The sequence below is a fragment of the Lampris incognitus genome, chromosome 2 (genome assembly GCF_029633865.1).
Source record: "Lampris incognitus isolate fLamInc1 chromosome 2, fLamInc1.hap2, whole genome shotgun sequence".
NCBI classification, from domain to species: Eukaryota; Metazoa; Chordata; class Actinopteri; order Lampriformes; family Lampridae; genus Lampris; species Lampris incognitus.
The window spans coordinates 108,250,324-108,269,407 of NC_079212.1; the positions used below are offsets into that span (position 1 = coordinate 108,250,324).

At 43.0% G+C, this 19,084-nt stretch overlaps 1 protein-coding gene across 1 annotated transcript in view; it reads left to right on the forward strand.

Annotated features, from left to right (window-relative positions):
* LOC130108509 (metabotropic glutamate receptor 7) overlaps nucleotides 1-19,084 on the forward strand; it is a 491,728-nt gene that overhangs the window by 466,895 nt on the left and 5,749 nt on the right. The window lies entirely within an intron of this gene.

Sequence of the window (19,084 nt, forward strand, 5' to 3'; positions counted from 1 at the left end):
TCAATATTTCAAAATAAGAAAAGATGGTTGTAGTATGCAGGGGTCTGGAAATCACTCTTTTTTTGGGGAGGGGGGGGTTTCCCCCCGTTTTCTCCCCAAGTGTACTCGGCCAACTACCCCACTTTTCCGAGCTGTCCTGGTCGCTGCTCCACCCCCTCTGCCAATCCGGGAGGGCTGCACACTACCACATGCCTCCTTGATACATGTGGAGTCACCAGCCGCTTCTTTTCACCTGACAGTGAGGAGTTTCACCAGGGGGACATAGCATATGGGAAGATCATGCTATCTTCCCTCCAGTTCCCCCTCCCCCCCCGAACAGGCGCCTCGGCCGACCAGAGCAGGCGCTAGTGCAGAGACCAGGACACATACCCACATCCGGGTTCCCACCCGCAGACACGGCCAATTGTGTCTGTAGGGACGCCCGACCAAGCCGGATGCAACTAGGGGATTCGAACCACCGATCCCTGTGTTGTTAGGCAATGGAATAGACCGCCAAGCCACCCAGATGCCCCACTGAAAATCCCTCTTAATGTGGATTTTAATTCACTTTGGATTTATGCCAGTAATCATTTCTTAAAAGTGTGTTTTCAAACATAGATATGTTTTGGAATGAAACTAAGTAACCCATAGCATTTTTGCGCCCTTTTTGGAGAATCGAGATGAGTATGAAGTTTGCCAAGTAAAACAACAGTGTTGCCATGGCACTAAAACTACAAGAAACTCAAATTTCAGCTGCTTTCTTAAAAAAAAAACATGTGCACAGAATGCCAGAAAACAAGTGTCATTTGGTTGCACTGAGAACAAGAACAGGTCACACAGACTCAAAGAAAGGTGAATCAGTTCATCTGGACACATTTACTGAGAGAGAAATGTTTCATCACTCATCTAATTGACCTCTTCAGTCTCAGCTGACAGCAGGTATCCCCACCCTTATAAACAATACGGTGGCATAACAACCGAAACCAACAATTATGCCACAATTATAGTGTGAAAGTGCCCCCCCACCTTGTCATTTAAATGGCTTAATTACATGTCGATTAAACATTTAACAGTTTTGCAAGCTTTGACCTAAAGGTTAATTAGGCTAATTATAGCCTAAATTCAATCTTTTTTGTATCATCTATTGAGCCTTTAACCTGCTTATTATTTGATAACATGAGATGTGCTATTATCTTTGTGTTTGGTGACGTAATGAGGGCGCACTTTTGTTATGTTGCCCAAAGCGTGTGATAGCTGATAGCTTACGCTGCCCCCCTGTCTGTCTCTCTCTCTCTCTCTCTCTCTCTCTCTCTCTCTCTCTCTCTCTCTCTCTCTCTCTCTCTCTCTCTCTCTCTCTCTCTCTCAAGAAGCATCTCTGCTGCTCCTTTCACTCTTTGTAGGTTTGTCTTTCCTTCACAAGTTTAGCAGGCTTAGCGCGGTGTCTGTAACCCCATGTTGATATCCCCTTTTTCCTCTCATAAACACTTTTTTCCATCCTTTTACTGTGTATCTACCTCTTTCTAAATCTGGCTCCAGCACTGACATTTCCCACAATATCACAACATTTACTCAGTCTTGCCCTCCTTACCTGTTTTGTTCCCCAACATCCTTGCATCGCTGTCTCATTTTAGACCTATAAGTCACAGGGAGACAGGAACATCTGACAGGCAGCCATGTTGATTTTGTCTTTGGCTTTTTTTTTTCTTTCTTTAAATTATTTTGTCAATACTAAACTTACTCATCATCTATCAAGTGACTGCTTTTCGCAAAGCTCTGACTCTCTGGTTCTCTTAAGTGAGAAGGAGATGCAAAATATTAGCTCCTTGCTTTAACCTTCTAAGTCATGGCTTCAAAGTCCAATTGCTTTCAAATCGTGACTTGCTTTGCAGATATGCCTATGCTTCAGGCAGGGCTTTTCTCCGGATCCGGCAGAAGAAAACATTCTTATCCCATTTTGACTCTGGCGAGAATTTTGCTTCACGTGTTAACAGGCAAAGGAACAGTTGAGTGTCACAGTTGGAGGGTGCAAGCCGTAATAGAGCAAAAGCTTTTAAAAGCTTTTCAACTGTGAATACCTCCCTATTTTTGTCTTGGGAGAGATATCCCTCCTCTGTTGCTCTCCCCGAGGTTTCTTCCTGGTTTTTTTTCTCCCTGTTAAAGGTTTTTTTTTTAGGGAGTTGTTCCTTATCCGATGTGAGGGTCTAAGGACAGGATGTTTTGCTGTAAAGACCGCTGTGGCAAATGTGTAATTTGTGATATTAGGCTATACAAATAAAATTGACTTGACTTGACAGATGTGCTAGCTAAGCATGAACACCTCCATATAATGAGACGTCCCCACCAAGACACACAAAGAATTCATACACTGAAAGAAATATCCAAGACAAACATACCATATGCACACAGATAGTATAAGGTTGCGATCTTTGCCCTGGCTAGGTACCAGATAGTACCAGGTCATGTCCTGAGTGATCATCATTAGGGACCAGGTTTAACAATCATTCATAATCCGAGTTGCAGGGAAGACCTGAGGGGGTACAGGGCCAATCAGGAGCACTAAGAGCCATGTTGGAATAGCCATTTTGTGCTACTAAGAGCCTAATGGGGACAACCGTCACATATTTTACCTCATAAGACAACAGGAACAGCCATACTAGATCCTGAAGGACGCTTACCCCTTGTATCCCAATTAGGGCCAAAGGGAGGATAAGTTATCTTGTCACTCTATGGCAGTTGTCTTCAAGTTTGAATCTGGTTTATTTGAACTTCTTATATATTTGGCATTTACACCTTTATATTTAGCTTAAATTAAAGGAAAAGATATATTTATACTACACACAAGGATGCACAATCCTCATATATAAAATAGGCTTATTTATCCATCCATTATCCAAACCGCTTATCCAGCTCTCAGGGTCACGGGGATACTGGAGCCTATCCCAGCAGTCATTGGGCTGCAGGCGAGGAGACACCCTAGACAGGTCAACAGGCCATCACAGTAGACTAGTTAACAGTCGAATAATTTTTTTAGGTGATTATTAACAGAAGAATAAGCTGTACAACTTTTCCAAAGTTGACATAGTTGATTGTTCATGAGCAAATACACTTATTAACTCAGTATAGTATATCCATATTGATGATAAAATTGAGAATTTATCTGGAATTAATGCAGTCTAAATGGGCACTGGTCATGGTCATGCCACCTATAAGCCCTGAGAGCAACAGCCCTGTCACATCACAAAAGACATAGAGACACTGCTGTGAGAATTGCATTTTGAGTCTTTTGCAAGAACAAGTTAAACGTGAAGTAGATATAATCTTGATTTTGCCTTTGTCTGTCTCTATCTCTCTCTCACACACTTTCTCTTTCATTTCTTTCTCCCTTTCTGTCAAATTTATTCTACTTTTGAGTATGCATTTTTGTGGTCTCCTTTAACCTTTCAAAGTAGTTCCCTTAGCAGAGGTCCCTTCCCACATTGCTTCCTTTACATTATGCTGTCTTTTCTTTTTCTCTCATGTACTCTACTTTTTCTTTTCTCTCATGCTCTTTCATCTCCCCCTCTCTCCCCTTTCCTTTCCTATCCCCCCTGTCCAAGCCCTCCTTTTCTTCATCTCACCTCACTTTTCCTTGCTCCTCTCTGTTCCGCTGTGTTTCTTCCAACTCTCCCTCCCTCCTCTCTTCTCATCCACTTTTGCCCCCCTCTCTTTCCCGTCCCTCTCATCGCCTACCTCCTTCTCTCTGTCTACTCATTTCCTTATTGTCTGATCCCGTCTCCTCTTATCTCGTCTTTTGTATCTCGTCCCACTTACCACCCTCTCTGCTGTGATGTTGGAGCTTCATCCAGATGTGTCTGAGAGAGCGTGTGATATTAAACGGACCAGGGTGTGCGGGATAAGGTAACTCCTCCAAGAGATGTGTAGTGCGGCGGTGTGGAATGAGAATCAAGGGATTCCAGCCACACTTACAGCAAAGGAAACTCACAACTTCATCGGGGTAAAACCAACACGCTTTAGCACGACAGCCTTTGTTAGCGTTAAAAAAAGTGCATACAAAAGGTCATTTGAATACTGTTGAAATATCCACCAATTAAATAAATGGCAATGGTCTCAGCAGCTGACATATTGTCTGCACATAAAACATCAGCACAGTCATGCGATGCACAGCCATCCTCGACCCCAACTAATTGAAGACGATAAAAGAAGTCACATATGGGCCACACAGTACATTTTTCACAAGTAAACGAGAAATTCGATTATTAGAAGCTATCAGCCAAGATTTTGATTATTGCTTGCACATGAATATTGGTAATGCGATTACTCTAAAGGCCGTGTCTTCATGGTTATTTGCATAATCACTGTATGCTCTACAGAAATGTGATGTTAACTGCTTCTCTCAATATATCTGCCCTTTAGCCGATGCAATGTATTTCTGTCTCTTGAAACTATATGTAGTTTTATTTTTGAAGTTATTACAAAATCAGCTGACAGCGGCATTCATTTTAGTATTTATAACAACAGAAATTTCTAAAATTGTTATAATCAGCGTCATCAGCATCTTGTGTTTTTGTGCCAGGAATTTGGGGCGGCAAGGTGGCGCAGTGGTTAGTGCAGTTGCCTCACAGCAAGAAGGTCCTGGGTTCGAGCCCCAGGGTAGTACAACCTTGGGGGGGGGGTCATCCCGGGGGTCATCCCGGGTCGTCCTCTGTGTGGAGTTTGCATGTTGTCTGCGTGGGTTTCCTCCTACAGCCCAAAGACATGTAGGTCAGGTTAATCGGCCATACTAAATTGCCCCTAGGTGTGTGTGTGTGTGTATGTGTGTGTTTGTGTGTGTGTGATGGCCTGTCAGCCTGTCCAGAGTGTCTCTCCACTTGCCATCCAATGACTGCTGGGATAGACTCCAGCATCCTCGTGACCCTGAGAGCAGGATAATCGGTTCGGATAATGGATGGATGGAATTTGTGACTTCTCACCAAAACCTGGACAGCTTCAAAAATCGAAAGAAATCACAATAAGATGTTCAAACATATCAAGAGACCTTGCCGATTTTGGAAATCAGATAAAGGTGTGCACATTACCATTTCAATAATCAGAGTGTTACTATAATCCGGGTAAGATCGGCATATTAGTGTGCATGTAAAAACACCTGGTGTAATTCCATTTAGAGAATGGAAGGCAGTGGAGCTGACAGCCACTGAGAGACATCAGGACATGGTTTTGTGATGTCTATGTCAGAAGACCACTCAGCTATTCACAATGTGTGGCCGGTATTAAATGTCTTTGCTAACTTAAGACAAACCAGCAGCAAAAAAACTTTATAGAAATTATTTGATTATGAAACCATCAATCCTACCCCCTGGAAATAGACTTTGTGGGGTTTTTTTGGGGGGGGGGGCATTTCTTGCTTTATTTGACAGTGACAGTAGAGAGAGACAGGAAAGAGAGAGGGGTTGACATGCAGCAAAGGGCCCAGGCTGCTGCAGTAAGGACTCAGCCTTGATATGTTGTGCTCGCTGGACCGGGTGAGCTACCGAAGTGCCCTGGAAATAGTTTTATGGTAAGAAATCCAAAACGTCACCTTCTTTTTTCTATAATGGTTAATATTACCACCCCTTTGATTGGGCTTAATTGGATGAATGCCTGTTTTTAGCATCCCTAAGATGACCAGTGCTGGGTCCTTCAGTGTTTCCTTTTGAACCACATGCCAGTGTTTTGATATGTCATTCCTGATATTACCGGTGCTGGGAGAATAAATATACTCCCAAAACCAGCAATGTATGGTTACTCCATGAACCATATGCAGTTGTAAGAGACGTAGAACCGGTGTGTACTCGGCATTATATTACTCCAGAGGAATCGGCAGCTTTATTTTACTTAAATATTGTTGAGTAAATCAATTTACCTGCTCGTAGTGAGATTAGCTGTGACATAAACCATATTTGGAAAGGGTTTTGATGAGTGATGGGTTTTATTAGTGGCTTATAGGCTACAGACACAGTGTCCCTCTCTTAGTTAAAGCTGCATGTCCAAAGATTTACATACAAATTATGTCCTTTCTGAGGCTTTCTTTCTCTCGTTTATTTTGGACAATAACTAATCCATAAATATCTGAGCCCATTTGTCATAGGTTATTTGTTGGGAAGGACTTTCACAGTAAAATCTGACACAGTGCATAGTGTTTTACATCTTCACAGCAGAAGGCGAGGAGAAGTTAGTTTGAATAAAAGAAGCAAAGTTGTTGTGGCTAGCTAAGAGATATGACAGAATGTGTTTTTACCAATAAACGATAGATTCAAAAAAGGACTGGTTGTTAAAATCCCTAGTGTTTGCACTGCAACAGATTCAGTGGAGATCAAAATGGAGATGTCTGCCAAGGTGACATTGCCACCACCAGGACACATTATCAGTTGTGTACCTCAGCATCACAGGGTGTTTCAGCCTTTTATCACAAGACACCCTCCGCTGAGGCAGGCCCACCACAGGTTGATCGGTCCTGGGTGCATGACCTGTGGTTAGCTGTTCACCCTGGCAGCCCAGACGGCGTCTCTCCTTTTGAGCCAGATCCAGTGGCTAGTCCTCTCAGCAGTGTTGGCTAGCTCTTTGATCACTCTCCTGTGGGCCTGCCCCCTGACTCCTAGTTCCCTCAGGAGTTTTGCTGTGGAGCTGTCAACAAAGCCCCTACAACCCACCTCCACAGGGCGCACCTTCACCTTCCAGCCTCTGTCCTCTGCTTCGGCTGCTAGGTTGGCGTACCGCAGCTTCTTACGCTCGTACGCTTCATCGACTGCATCCTCCCAGGGGACTGTGAGCTCAATGATGTAAGCGAGCTGGTTAGAATTGGACCAGAGGACGAGGTCTGGTCACAAGGTGGTTGTTGCGATCTCTGTCGGGAAGATAAGCTTCTGGCCTAAGTCCACTCGCATTTCCCAATCCCTGGCTGAGTTTAGTGAGCCTAAGTTGGGAAGTGAAGGGTTGGCCTTCAGTTTATCCTCCTCTCGAATGAAAGCTGGAAACCGCCGGGGCCCTTCCTGGTTGTTGAAGGGTTGGGCATTGATGGAAACCCTCTTGCAATCGAGTTCAGCTGCCAAGCACCTGAGCACCTGATTGTGTTGCCAGGTGTATCTGCCTTGGGTAAGGCTGGTCTTGCAGCCAACCAAGATATGCTTGAGGGTTGCTGGGGCTGTACACAGGGAGCAAGATGGATTCTCTCCAAACCAGAGATTTAGATTTATAGGAGAGGGCAGGACATCATATGTGGCCTTGATGATGAGCCTGTTACCAGTAGCCAAATCCAAGGTTGCGTGTCCTTTTTTTTTGTTTTTTTGTTTTTTGGTATGAGGTGGTAAAGGTGCTGTTGTAACAGTAGTGGTGACTCGGATTCATTTTAGCAGCTCTTCGGGATTTGCAGTGTTTAAATAATACTGCATTAACCATTCATTGTCAGAGATATGCATGTCTTTCCGTCTGCTTATCCATCATGTGTCTGTCATATATGGATGTTGGTCTGACGTTTGGTCACCTGCCTGTCTGTTTTTTGTCTGTCTTTTGGACTATTTTTTCCTCTTAATATTTTTTTGTTGTCGTAGATAACACTCTTTTGCTCTTTTGTATAACCACTGCTGCCCTGGAAACTGAATCAAAAAAAAAAAAAACCAAACTGGCAAAGGCTTTGCTACCATAATGCTTCAACAACAGTATATTCTGACTCTTTTCTTCAAAATATCCTCCCAGTTTTTCAGGCATCCAGCTGAGCCTACACAGCGTTGCACTTCCCACTGCGGTAATGCTGTTTTGTTGCGTAACTGTTGTTAGTGTATTTTGTTTGTCTCCACATGGGGTCAAACGTTCTGTTTTTGCTATTACTCTAGTAGAGCTATACACAGACTAAGCTGCTATTAGCACCTCTGTCTAATACACTGGTCTGTAAATAGAAAGCACCTCCAGCAGTACACATTCTCTGGAAGAGCATCAAATCTTCTTCTTTCGGCTTGTTCCCTGTTTCTCAGGGGTCGCCACAGCAGATTTTACAGTTTCCATTGGTACCCTCTGAGGGCACAGCACCAATGGTGGCTATTGTTAACCCGGGCCTTGACTGATCCGGTATGGAGCCTCAGCCAATACGGTATGGTCTTTTCAATACGCATACTGATTTGGCAAAATTTTACACCGGATGCCCTTCCTGACACAACCACTAACCCTATGGACAGGGGCACAGGTAAAGCGTTGGACCCCATCCCAGTACTCATGGACTTGCACCCATGCCTGTCGCTATTGGAAGAGCATAGAATAAAATAGAAAAAATAGATGGATGACTGAACAAAAGCTCACAGAGCCAAACAGGACAAGACTTATGATAACAGAGCTTCAATATATTAGCGGTGTCCAAACTGTTAGTACACTCTTCAGACTTAAGCCCCTTGAGACAAATTTGTAATTTGTGATATTGGGCTATACAAATAAAATTGACTTGTCTTAAAGCATGTAGTGTGTAAAGTACATGTAGGGTGGCACAGTGACCCAGTGGTTAACACTTGCCTCACAGCAAGAAGGTCCTGGGTTTGAACCCCAGCCTGTCCCAGGTCCTTTCTGTGTGGAGTTTGTATGATCTCCCCGTGTCTGCGTGGGTTTTCTCCGGGTGCTCCGGTTTCCTCCCACCATCAAAAAGACATGTATGTTAGGGTTAATACTCCTGTCTGTGTCCCTGATCAAGGCAATGGAAAGAGGAACTGGAGTTGGTCCCCGGGTGCTGCAGCTGCCCACTGCTGCTATACAATAGGATGGGTTAAATGCAGAGAACAAATTCATTGTAAGAATACAATTCATAGTAAGAATACAATGACAAAATAAAGGGTCTTTCTTTCTATTATTTACCTCATACAGTTGGGGCAATACTGTGGCACCGCATGCTAAGTATGTTGCATTTTGTGAACCCGTTTCCAAGCAGAAGTGACCCTTCATACCACCAGAGGAAGTCACTTTGTCTGTTTTGATGAAGACTTAGTGCTTTATTTATTCTAATTGTAAAAAGAAAAAAAAATTAAATTGCAGACACTGGCTACTGCTCCTTGTGCGTCATCGTTCACCATATTGCTTTGGCAAATTCCATTGGAAACGACATAGTAATGAGACGATTTTTATCCGTTTACTGACCTCCAAGTGCCGTATTTCATATTTTTGTCTCCATAGAAAGCAACACACATGTCTTTAACTTGCCAATTTGCATAGTAATATTACACATACTAAAATTTGTATACTATTGGTGTGTATAGTTGAACAATTTGGGCAGGAGTGTTGTCTCAGTCTCATTATGGTTGATGTTTTGTATTGTACACAACAACTTGTGTGTCTGTGGTCTGCTTTCACAGCATGCTGCACACTCAGGACAGGCAGTGGCTTCTCCTGGCACACCGAATCTATCTGTCACCGTTTCAAATCAGACTAATGAGTCTTTCCCCTGTTTGGGGAACCCTGGGAAGTCTAATTAATGGACTTTGTTTACACCCACATGACGACTCCCAGCTGAGACAGTTCAAGTCAAGTCAAATTTATTTGTGTAGCCCAAATTCACAAGGTCGTCCCGAAGGGCTTTACAGTCAGTACAATATACAACAGTGTATGACATACGTCACCCTCTATCATTGGACCCTAAACCCAAATGAGGAAAAACTAGAAGAAAAAACTATTAGAAAAAAATGAGAGAGACCTCAGGAAGAGCAACAGAGGTGGGATCCCTCTTCCAGGACGGACAGACATGCAGTAGGTGTCAAACACACAAAATACACAAAAATAACATAATTATAATGTGACGTCACACATTACACACAAAGCAAGATAGTGTAGAATACACATAATACACAAACTCCTCAAACAAAAATTGTGAAAACGCACGAATGCCTTTGACTACGCTCGATCTGATCAAACTCCACCTTTACCAAACAAAAGTAAGCTCATCAAAATATTTTATGCTTCTTTAAAAATTAGTTCACACACCTTGCTTTGGGAAGTTTTATCAGTGTGCACAGATGAATAGCTTTCTCCTCTATTTTTATCACATCATTACACCACCCCTAGTTGTTTTGTCTAGTGCAAATGAAATTTCGGTGATTTTCAGGGAAACATTTTCAATAGAATTTACTGTCACATATTGGTTTAGTATTTAAGATAAAGCATCCAAACAGTGTGGGTAGCAGAGCAGCAGATTAATATATTAGCAATTTCACTTAAACAACTCCACGAGGAAACCATTTACCAAAATTTGATTAAAAAAAAAACACAAAACAAATTGAGGGCATAATGAAAGGGTAAAGGGTCTCAATAAATTGCCAGTGTAGAAGCTAGTTTTGCTACATGCTCAGTGAACTGTTATGCTTTGGCTCGACGCCCAGCAGGAATTTATTGGTAAAATTAAGTTTTGTTCTCTGTCAGCTTAACAAGAGACTGAGAAACACATGAGTATTGTGATTAGCATTGTCCATGGGAATAATGCAAGAGAAATTAATTAAGCCGGATATTTATAATCTGTGCTATTGTGCATGTCACAGTGATTTCCAGGCTCGAAATTAGGCAAAACCAAAAGTGCTCTCTTGAAATGGACGTGTCAGTATTCCTATTTTTCAAGAACAAAATCTGACCAGTTGTAATGATTTAAATATGTTTTAGTAATTGTTAGTTGTTTCATATGTTTGTGTTATTTGGACATACACTACATGCAGGCGACATGACACGCATCTTGGTTATGATGTTACTGTTTAACCCTCCATGATGCCAGATGATAACACTCAAATTCATCTACTAATCACTGACTTCTTAAGTCACTATCTGCTAAATGAGTAAAAGTAAAATGTTAAATACCATAAATACCTTACATGTTATACTAACTTATCATCTGTTTTGCACAGTCAATGCCCTAGTTTTTCAAATAAAAAAAAAATCATATCGGCTTCTGATTTTAACCTACCCATTTTAAATTCAAGTGCCAACTAGATAATAATTCACCTTTTCAATGTATTTTGAGGAAGATTATATTGTTCCCATATTTTATCTTTTTATTTGAAACAATACACCAAGTTTATTTTTTCAATAGATAAAGATCCTGAGATGGTCACAGGACACTGCTCCTGAAGTACATTTATTTTTGCATGTGGTCAAGAATTCATCTTAATCTGGGATCGAGGATTCTCCTTATATTTCATCGACAACACACACACACACACACACACACATACACGCACACATGAACGCGCACACACACACACACATATATTTATGTGTGTGTGTGTGTGTATATATATATATATATATATATAATCCAGTTAGTCAAGTAAATTCTCTATGAGACAGTACAAGCCTGTTTCATGCCATAAGCAATCATCAGCTGTCCATAAAACTACTCGAGGAAGGACGTACCATATACTGCCTCATCATGCACATCATGTGCACATTGTCCAATGGGCAAGGGAGATGTGTAACATACAAAAATTTCAAAAACATGTGATCACTAATGGAGGTGCGATTCAAAATGCAAAAACATGCGATCGCTAACAGTCCAATTTGGGGGGGGGGGGTATTTGTCTATTGTCATGATTTATTTGTAATTACAAAATAGGTGCTTATATCTATGTCCGCAACTGCTCTCAGGTAAGAGTACACAATTTTCTCAGTTTTATTACCTTCGGGTTCAGTTTGTGTGTGTGTGGGGAGGGGGGGGTGCACTGTGTGCACTCAATGAAAATGTTTTCTTTTACATGTTCTTCACCAAAAAAAATGAAAAAATTAGCCAAGGCTAATTACTCTCAGGCTGAAAAAGAATTTATTTTATCACTCCTCTTTTACTATACATTCAAAACAGACCCCACAGACCCTAACACCCCACATGGGTTAAATGAAAGTCTCATTGTCAACAGTATTTTAATGACATGTAAAGAAAATGTTTTCAGGTGTATCCATGGAACTTCTTTCTCACACCAGAATCCAAAATCGTTCTGAACTGCAGCACCTTTTTTAAACCTTAGAAATCCATCCATCCATCCATTATCTGAACCGCTTATCCTGCTGTCAGGATCACGGGGATGCTGGAGCCTATTTCAACAGTCACTGGGCGGCAGGCGGGGAGACACCCTGGACAGGCCGCCAGGCCATCACAGGGCCCACACACACACGCACAAACGCATTCATTCCTAGAGACAATTCAGTATGGCCAATTCACCTGACCTACATGTCTTTGGACTGTGGGAGGAAATCGGAGCCCCCGGAGGAAACCCACGCAGACACGGGAAGAACATGCAAACTACACACAGAGGATGACCCGGGACATCCCACCAAGGTTGGGCTACCCCGGGGCTCAAACCCAGGACCTTCTTGCTGTGAGGCCTGCTCTAACCACTGTGCCATCATGCCCCCCAAAACCAAAATCATAATATGCTAATGTTTTCAAAAGTAGCCTAACAACAGATTTCTCTATAAATTGTTTAATGTTGATGGGGAGCATCCCCTGACGTGTTTAGTAGTCTTTAGTGATAAACGTTTAATTGTTGTTGAGCTGTTGGTATTCCCCATGTGTGGTAAAACAAGTGGTCTTTGTGATAAATTCAACAGTAAACAAGAACATATCTCACAGCCACTTTGTGGGTGCAAGTCTATGCTGGCTCTGTATGGTACCATCAACCTACTAGATTGCAGATGTCATGTATGACCTTGTATTGCACTGCTGACACGTGTGGCTGTGTTGGAATACTAAAATATGACCCAAGTAGAAAGGTGATGTGCTGGCATCAGAGTCTGGGCAGACTTGTGAGAAGTTGTGGCGATGTGTTCTGCGACAATACTGCTACCTTCAGTCTAACCCATCCCTGTCCTCTTCATACAAACCTCGTAGGCAGACACCTACGATCTCATTATGAACACTTTTGAGGAAAGCCTCTGCCTCTCTCTCATGTCTTCTTAAAAAGAAAGTAAAAAAATGGTGGTTGTTGACTTGTTTACAGTTGGTGTTGTTAACTCTATCATATCATGTTGTGGATATAATTCATTACAATGCTGTATGTTCGGTTTGCACTGGTACACGAACTCAAATGACGTTTCGTGTGTCGAATCTCCTGAATACCAACAAACAACATCCTGTTAACTGCAACTGGTGAACCATTCACTTTATAATAAACAATTAGCAGGATACGCCAGTTACACGTGTTTGATAAATCAAAAAAGATTGTGCAGTCTATTCCATTGTCTACCAACACAGGGATCACCAGTTCGAATCCCCATATTCTGGGTATGTGTCCTGGTCGCTGCACTAGCGCGACCTCTGGTCGGTCAGGGCACCTTTTCCGGGGGAAGGGTAACTGGAGGGGAATAGCATGATTCTCCCATGCGCTACGTCCCCCTGGTGAAACTCCTCACTGTCAGGCGAAAAGAAGCGGCTGGCGACTCCACATGTCTCAGAGAAGGCATGTGATAGTCTGCAGCCCTCCCCAGCTTGGCAGAGGGGGGTGGAGCAGCGACCGGGACGGCTCGGAAGAGTGGGGTAATGAGCTGGATACAGTTGAGAAGAAAAAAGGGGGGAAAAAAAACACATGTATGGCGGCCTGTCCAGGGTGTCTCCCCGCCTGCCGCTCAATGACTGCTGGGATAGGCTCCAGCATCCCCGCAACCCTGACAGCAGGATAAGCGGTTTGGGTAATGGATGTATTGCTATGAAACATTGTTGACTCTGAACATTAAAAACATCAGCTCATTTATCATCATTGATGAACCTGACAAAGAAGATTCTAAAAATTTTAAACAGTACTTTGACTTGAAAATCGCTCCCGTGAGGTGCATGCAGTTCTTGGCAGGCAGGCAGAACTCCGCGGGAACAACAGTTGTGTTGATGCATTACTCGGCAGATGTGTATGCAGGCAGGCAGAGCTAATACAGTCACTCTTTCAACTGAAACACGGGGTTAGTGGGAGTTTTTCCTTCTCTAAATAACTTAAATTATGTTCTTTTAACGTGGCATAACGTAGAAAATTATTGTTCAAACGAATCTGTGTTCAACAACAACCAAAGTTATGTCCACCTTCGGTCGTTAGAGGGCCATCTCAAAAGCTCTGAGTCTGAATAGCCTACTATGATGCACAATGGTTACATGCTCCAACAGTTTGAAATACAAGATCAACTTCGGATAGAACTTGGGAAATTACTGTGGTAAACACGATTGTCCACAGGCTGCATAAAGGTTACCCACAGTGCCCCCAACTGTGTATCTGCTGTAGATGCCTTGCCACTGCTTTAACCAGGGCTTAATCTGTGCCAGATCCTGCCGGAATAGGATCCGGGACCTCACAGATTGGGGCCAGCACCTATTTGAATTTGCCTATTATGGATGCATTTTGAAACTGATTAGAAAATAGGAGAGAGATATCAATGACGCCTGAAGGGTGTGTTTTGTGCATGTCATGCATGTCACGTGAGCTTATGTTACTGCGGTTTGACTTAGGTACCCTCAGCAACAAGGAGGAAACTGGTAAAATGTCAAAAAGACAATCAAATTTATTAAATTTCTTCAAACTTAGTAGGTCAGTTAGACCCTAAGCAGGCCAACGCTGTATCGGCGGATCAACAGGGTGGCGATAATGGTGCTGTCGATAGTACTGAAACTAAGTGGAGGACATCGATAGACAGACACACGGACAGAACATATTGTGTAGTTTCTTACCTGCTATTTGTATGGGACCTGCGGGATGATGCAGTCAACATGGGCCTGCACTACATCTTGCAACATCTCACCTCCCCAGGGACATACACAAGGGTCCTGTTTGTGGACTTCAGTTCAGCGTTCAACACCATCATCCGAGACATCCTCAACTCAAAACCCACCCAGCTCACTGTACCAGTCCCCATCTGTCAGTGGATCAAAAACTTCCTGACAGGTAGGAAACAGCAGGTGAGGCTGGGAAAAAAATACATTCAGCACCTGGACAATCAGCACTGGCGTCCCCCCCCCCTCCCAGGGATGTGTTCTCCCCCCTCTATTCTTCTCCTGCTACACAAATGACTGCATCTCTGGAGATACATCTGTTAAGCTCCTGACGTTTGCAGATGACAATGATAATCAGCCTCATCTGGGACATTGATAAGTTTGCATACAGACTTGAAGTTGAAGACATGACCCTCTGGTGCGGTCATTACAACCTGGAGCTGAACTCACTCAAAAACTGTGGAGATGACGGTGGACTTCAGGAGGAGTCCCCCAACACTCAACAACACTGTGTCGGCTGTGCAAACCATCAGGTTTCTGGGATCCACAATCTCCCAGGACCAATGTTGGGCTTCCAAAACTGACACAATCATCAAAAAGGCCCAGCAAAGGATGTACGTCAGCTCAGGAAGTTCAACCTGCTTCAGAAACTGCTGATTCAGTTCTACACTTCAACAATCCAATCTGTTCTCCACACATCCATCACTGTCTGGTTTGGTTCGGCCACCAAACAGGACAGGGACAGGCTACAATGGACAGTTAGGTCTGCAGAGAAAATCAGTGGTGCCAACCTGCCCTCCAATCAGGACTTATACATCCCCAGAGTCAGGAAACAGACAGGCAACATCCCTGCAGACCCATCACACCCTGATCACAACCTGTTCCAACTCCTCTCCTCTAGCAGGCGCTACAGAGCACTGTACACCAAAACAACCAGATATAAAAACATTTTCTTTCTGCTGGCTGTCACTCTGATGAACACTTAACATTGTCATAATAAATCTAAGCACATTGTATATACTGGATATTGTATGTATACATGCATATTCTGTCATGTCCACCTACCTTGTGTATATATATATTAGTAACCTGTTAACATATTTATTCCAGCATCTTTGCACGCTGCACCATTGTATTATTATTGGCTTTCTGTTTCACCTGTATGGTCATCCTTTGTATATATTCCTGAAGATTGTTGTGTTGTTATTCCATGTAAGTAAATTGGGACCCACTACTGGAGTCAAATTCCATATATGTGCAAACACACATGGTCAAATAAAGATGATTCTGACACCCTCTCTGTGTGCCAGCATCTCCTGAGTTACAAATATACCACTGGCTAAACCCACAGATGAACGATAAGTCTACAGCTACGCACAGTATCGACGAGTGGTTTTGAGTCGCCTACTCTGTGAAACCCCTAGTGTGTGTTTTTGTGTCTGTGCATTGTTGCTACCAAGAAAAATGCATAGACATGGTTAACAGTAAAATAAGAGCCAACAAAGAAAAAGTGTTTTTGAACACAGATAAAATATCTTTAGTAAAAGGCTTAAGGAGGAAAGGGACAGTGGTCCAAACTGAGCTCAAATATTTCCTTTCCACAGTCTTGGCACGTTCCCTCTCCTTGCTTTAACAACCCTTTTTATAGGGGAAAAAGCAAAAAAAAAAAAAAAGCAGTGGCGAGCCTTTTAATAGCTTTAATATCTAGTTGTGGGCCCAGGAAGATCCTTTATGGCAGCTTGGTTGGTTTGGTCTCCATGGTTTGGAATTATGTCTTGATGCATGCTCAAAACTTCCTAGGGATGGCCATACACATATTATCTTATCTTCTGTTGTCCAATCTGATCGAATTGTATGTCCTCATGCTGGGGACGTCAAGATCCTCTTGATGACCTGATGGATCTACGGCATGTCCAAGTCCAACTGCCAATCAGTTGCAATACTTAGTCTGGGTGGTCCGTCACCTCCCTTATCTTACCTATGGTGAGCTTAGGATTCTGCTCCAGTGTCCTGACTGATTCTGATGGTTTACCACAGCATGTTTTTGTGTGTACTGCATTGGTTTCTGAGTTCATTTCAGTTGGTGTGTGTGTGTGTGTGTGTGTGTGTGTGTGTGTGTGTGTGTGAGTTGAGTTGTGAGGGGTGGATGCAACTATCTTCTTTTTTGTTGTTTTGTTTGCCCTTGTATTCAGCATTCCTTGCTGCCTACCCTTTTCTGCCCTCTTTGTTCTTCTTTTAACAGCCAGTTAGTTATGTGTGGTGCATAAAAGGCGAATCCTAAATGCTCTTGAAATATGCCATGTGTATTAGGCTTACTTACTGCTACAGTTACAGCTGTCCCCAGTGGGCAATTTGATGAAACCTTGCAACTGTGTTGGACACGGAAAAAAAAAACTGTTGTTTTCTCTTGATTAACACGTTTAACACAAAATCTATAGTCATCAAGAGAGGATGTGTTTGGTAATGTCTGCTGCTTGGTTTCCCTGTAAATCAAATTCCTGGCACACTTACTTCCCATTCCCTTTCTCTCCCTCTCTTTGTTTCTCTCTTTCTCTCCCTTTACTCTGTCTTCCCTCTCTATCTTTCACACGGTTACTCCTTGCTTTCTTACACTCCACTCCCCCATGCTATTCTCTCTCCTCTTTACCTCCTTCCTATGGGGCAACCTGTAACTCCTCACTGTAAATGGCATATATCAGGCTGTGACAGCAGGGCCATAACACGTAAAGACAGTGGGGTTGAACTCTATGAAACCGCTCTGGGGAACCCATTACAGCATGGCCAGGCCTCCTTATGCATTCATCCTGGGCAATATTGGCCTGCTATTGGGTTCATGGGGCCATGGCTTCGCCTGCAAGTGCAATATACACAGCACATAAAACATTTATGCCATGCCCCAGCTGTCCACTATTGTTTTTCCAGTTGATGAGGGTTTAGAAAGTACAAAGAAAAATTATCCTATGTCAATTCAGTTCATATGAAAGTGTCAATTTTCCTGTTGGCAAAACAGATATAGGTTCACAAAACCGTCTTCCCTCATTGCAAGCATTGCTTGTTATTTCAGTTGGATGTTTTGTTTTTGTTTTGTTTCTTTGACACGCTGGATTTTATTGAGATAGTCACTAAATTGGAAAGAGACGAGGCCGAATTCATGAGTGTAGCTTGTTCTCCTCTCTTGTTCCCCTTCACCTCAAAGGCTGTAAAGCAACAGCAGTCAGAGAACATACATTTTGTTTGTGGGTGGCCACGGCGGGGATGTCACACATACCCTTGACAGTCCTGGTGACATGCTGTGGCCGCTAACTTTATACAACACCTGTTTTACCCCCTCCCCTGTTTTGCTAGCTTTTCACACTCTCCAATAACTTTTTATAAGTAAAGTTTATTTCCTCCAATCCTTTTCCATTCCTGACATTTGGCTTGCACTCTTAGCCAGAGACGCTAAGCAGTGGGAGCAGTACAGGGCTGCAGGAATGAATTACTGCATATGTAATTTGGGGGACACCTGTAGTAATAATAATAACTTAATATAGCAGCTATCAAACAAGTAGCAGTGTTTCACAATAAAACAAGAGGACATAGAACAAAGTTAAAAGAATAAAATGGAAGGGCATCCAGGTGGCGTAGTGGTCTATTGCATTGCCTACCAACACGGGGATCAGCAGTTTGAATCCCCGTGTTACCACCAGCTTGGTTGGGTGTCCCTACAGACACAATTGGCCGTGTCTGCGGGTGGGAAGCTGGATGTGGGTATGTGCCCTGGTCGCTGCACTAGCACCTCCTCTGGTCAGTCAGGATGCCTGTTCGGGGGGGGGGGAACTGGGGGGGAATAACGTGATCCTCCCACATGCTACGTCCCCCTGGCGAAATTCCTCACTGTCAGGTGAAAAGAAGCAGCTGGTGACTCCACATGTATTGGAGTAGGCATGTGGTAGTCTGCAGCCCTCTCCGGATCGGCAGAAGGGGTGGAGCAGTGACCAGACCGGGATGGCTCGGAAGAGTGGAGCAATTGGTCGGATACAGTTGGGAAGAAAAAGGGGGAACAAAATCAACAACAACAACAAAAAAATCGGAGTAGAATGGAAAACCGAACAAATGGCAGAAAATCAATATTAATGTATGAAAAACTTATAGCAGCATCTTGCAGCACAATGAGTGCATCTATCATTAGCTTGACTGGCACCACTTAAACCTAAACCAGTGATCCCTTGAACCGAAAGGTTTTATTGCCTCGCTTAACTCATCAAGCAATATAGGATCAGCCTCAATTCTTAAATCTTAAACAAAATAAGCACCTAGTTAGTATGCCCTGCAAGGCCCAAAGCCAAAGTTTGATTGCATTGTTTCTGAGACACAAGAATGATTGTTTTAATC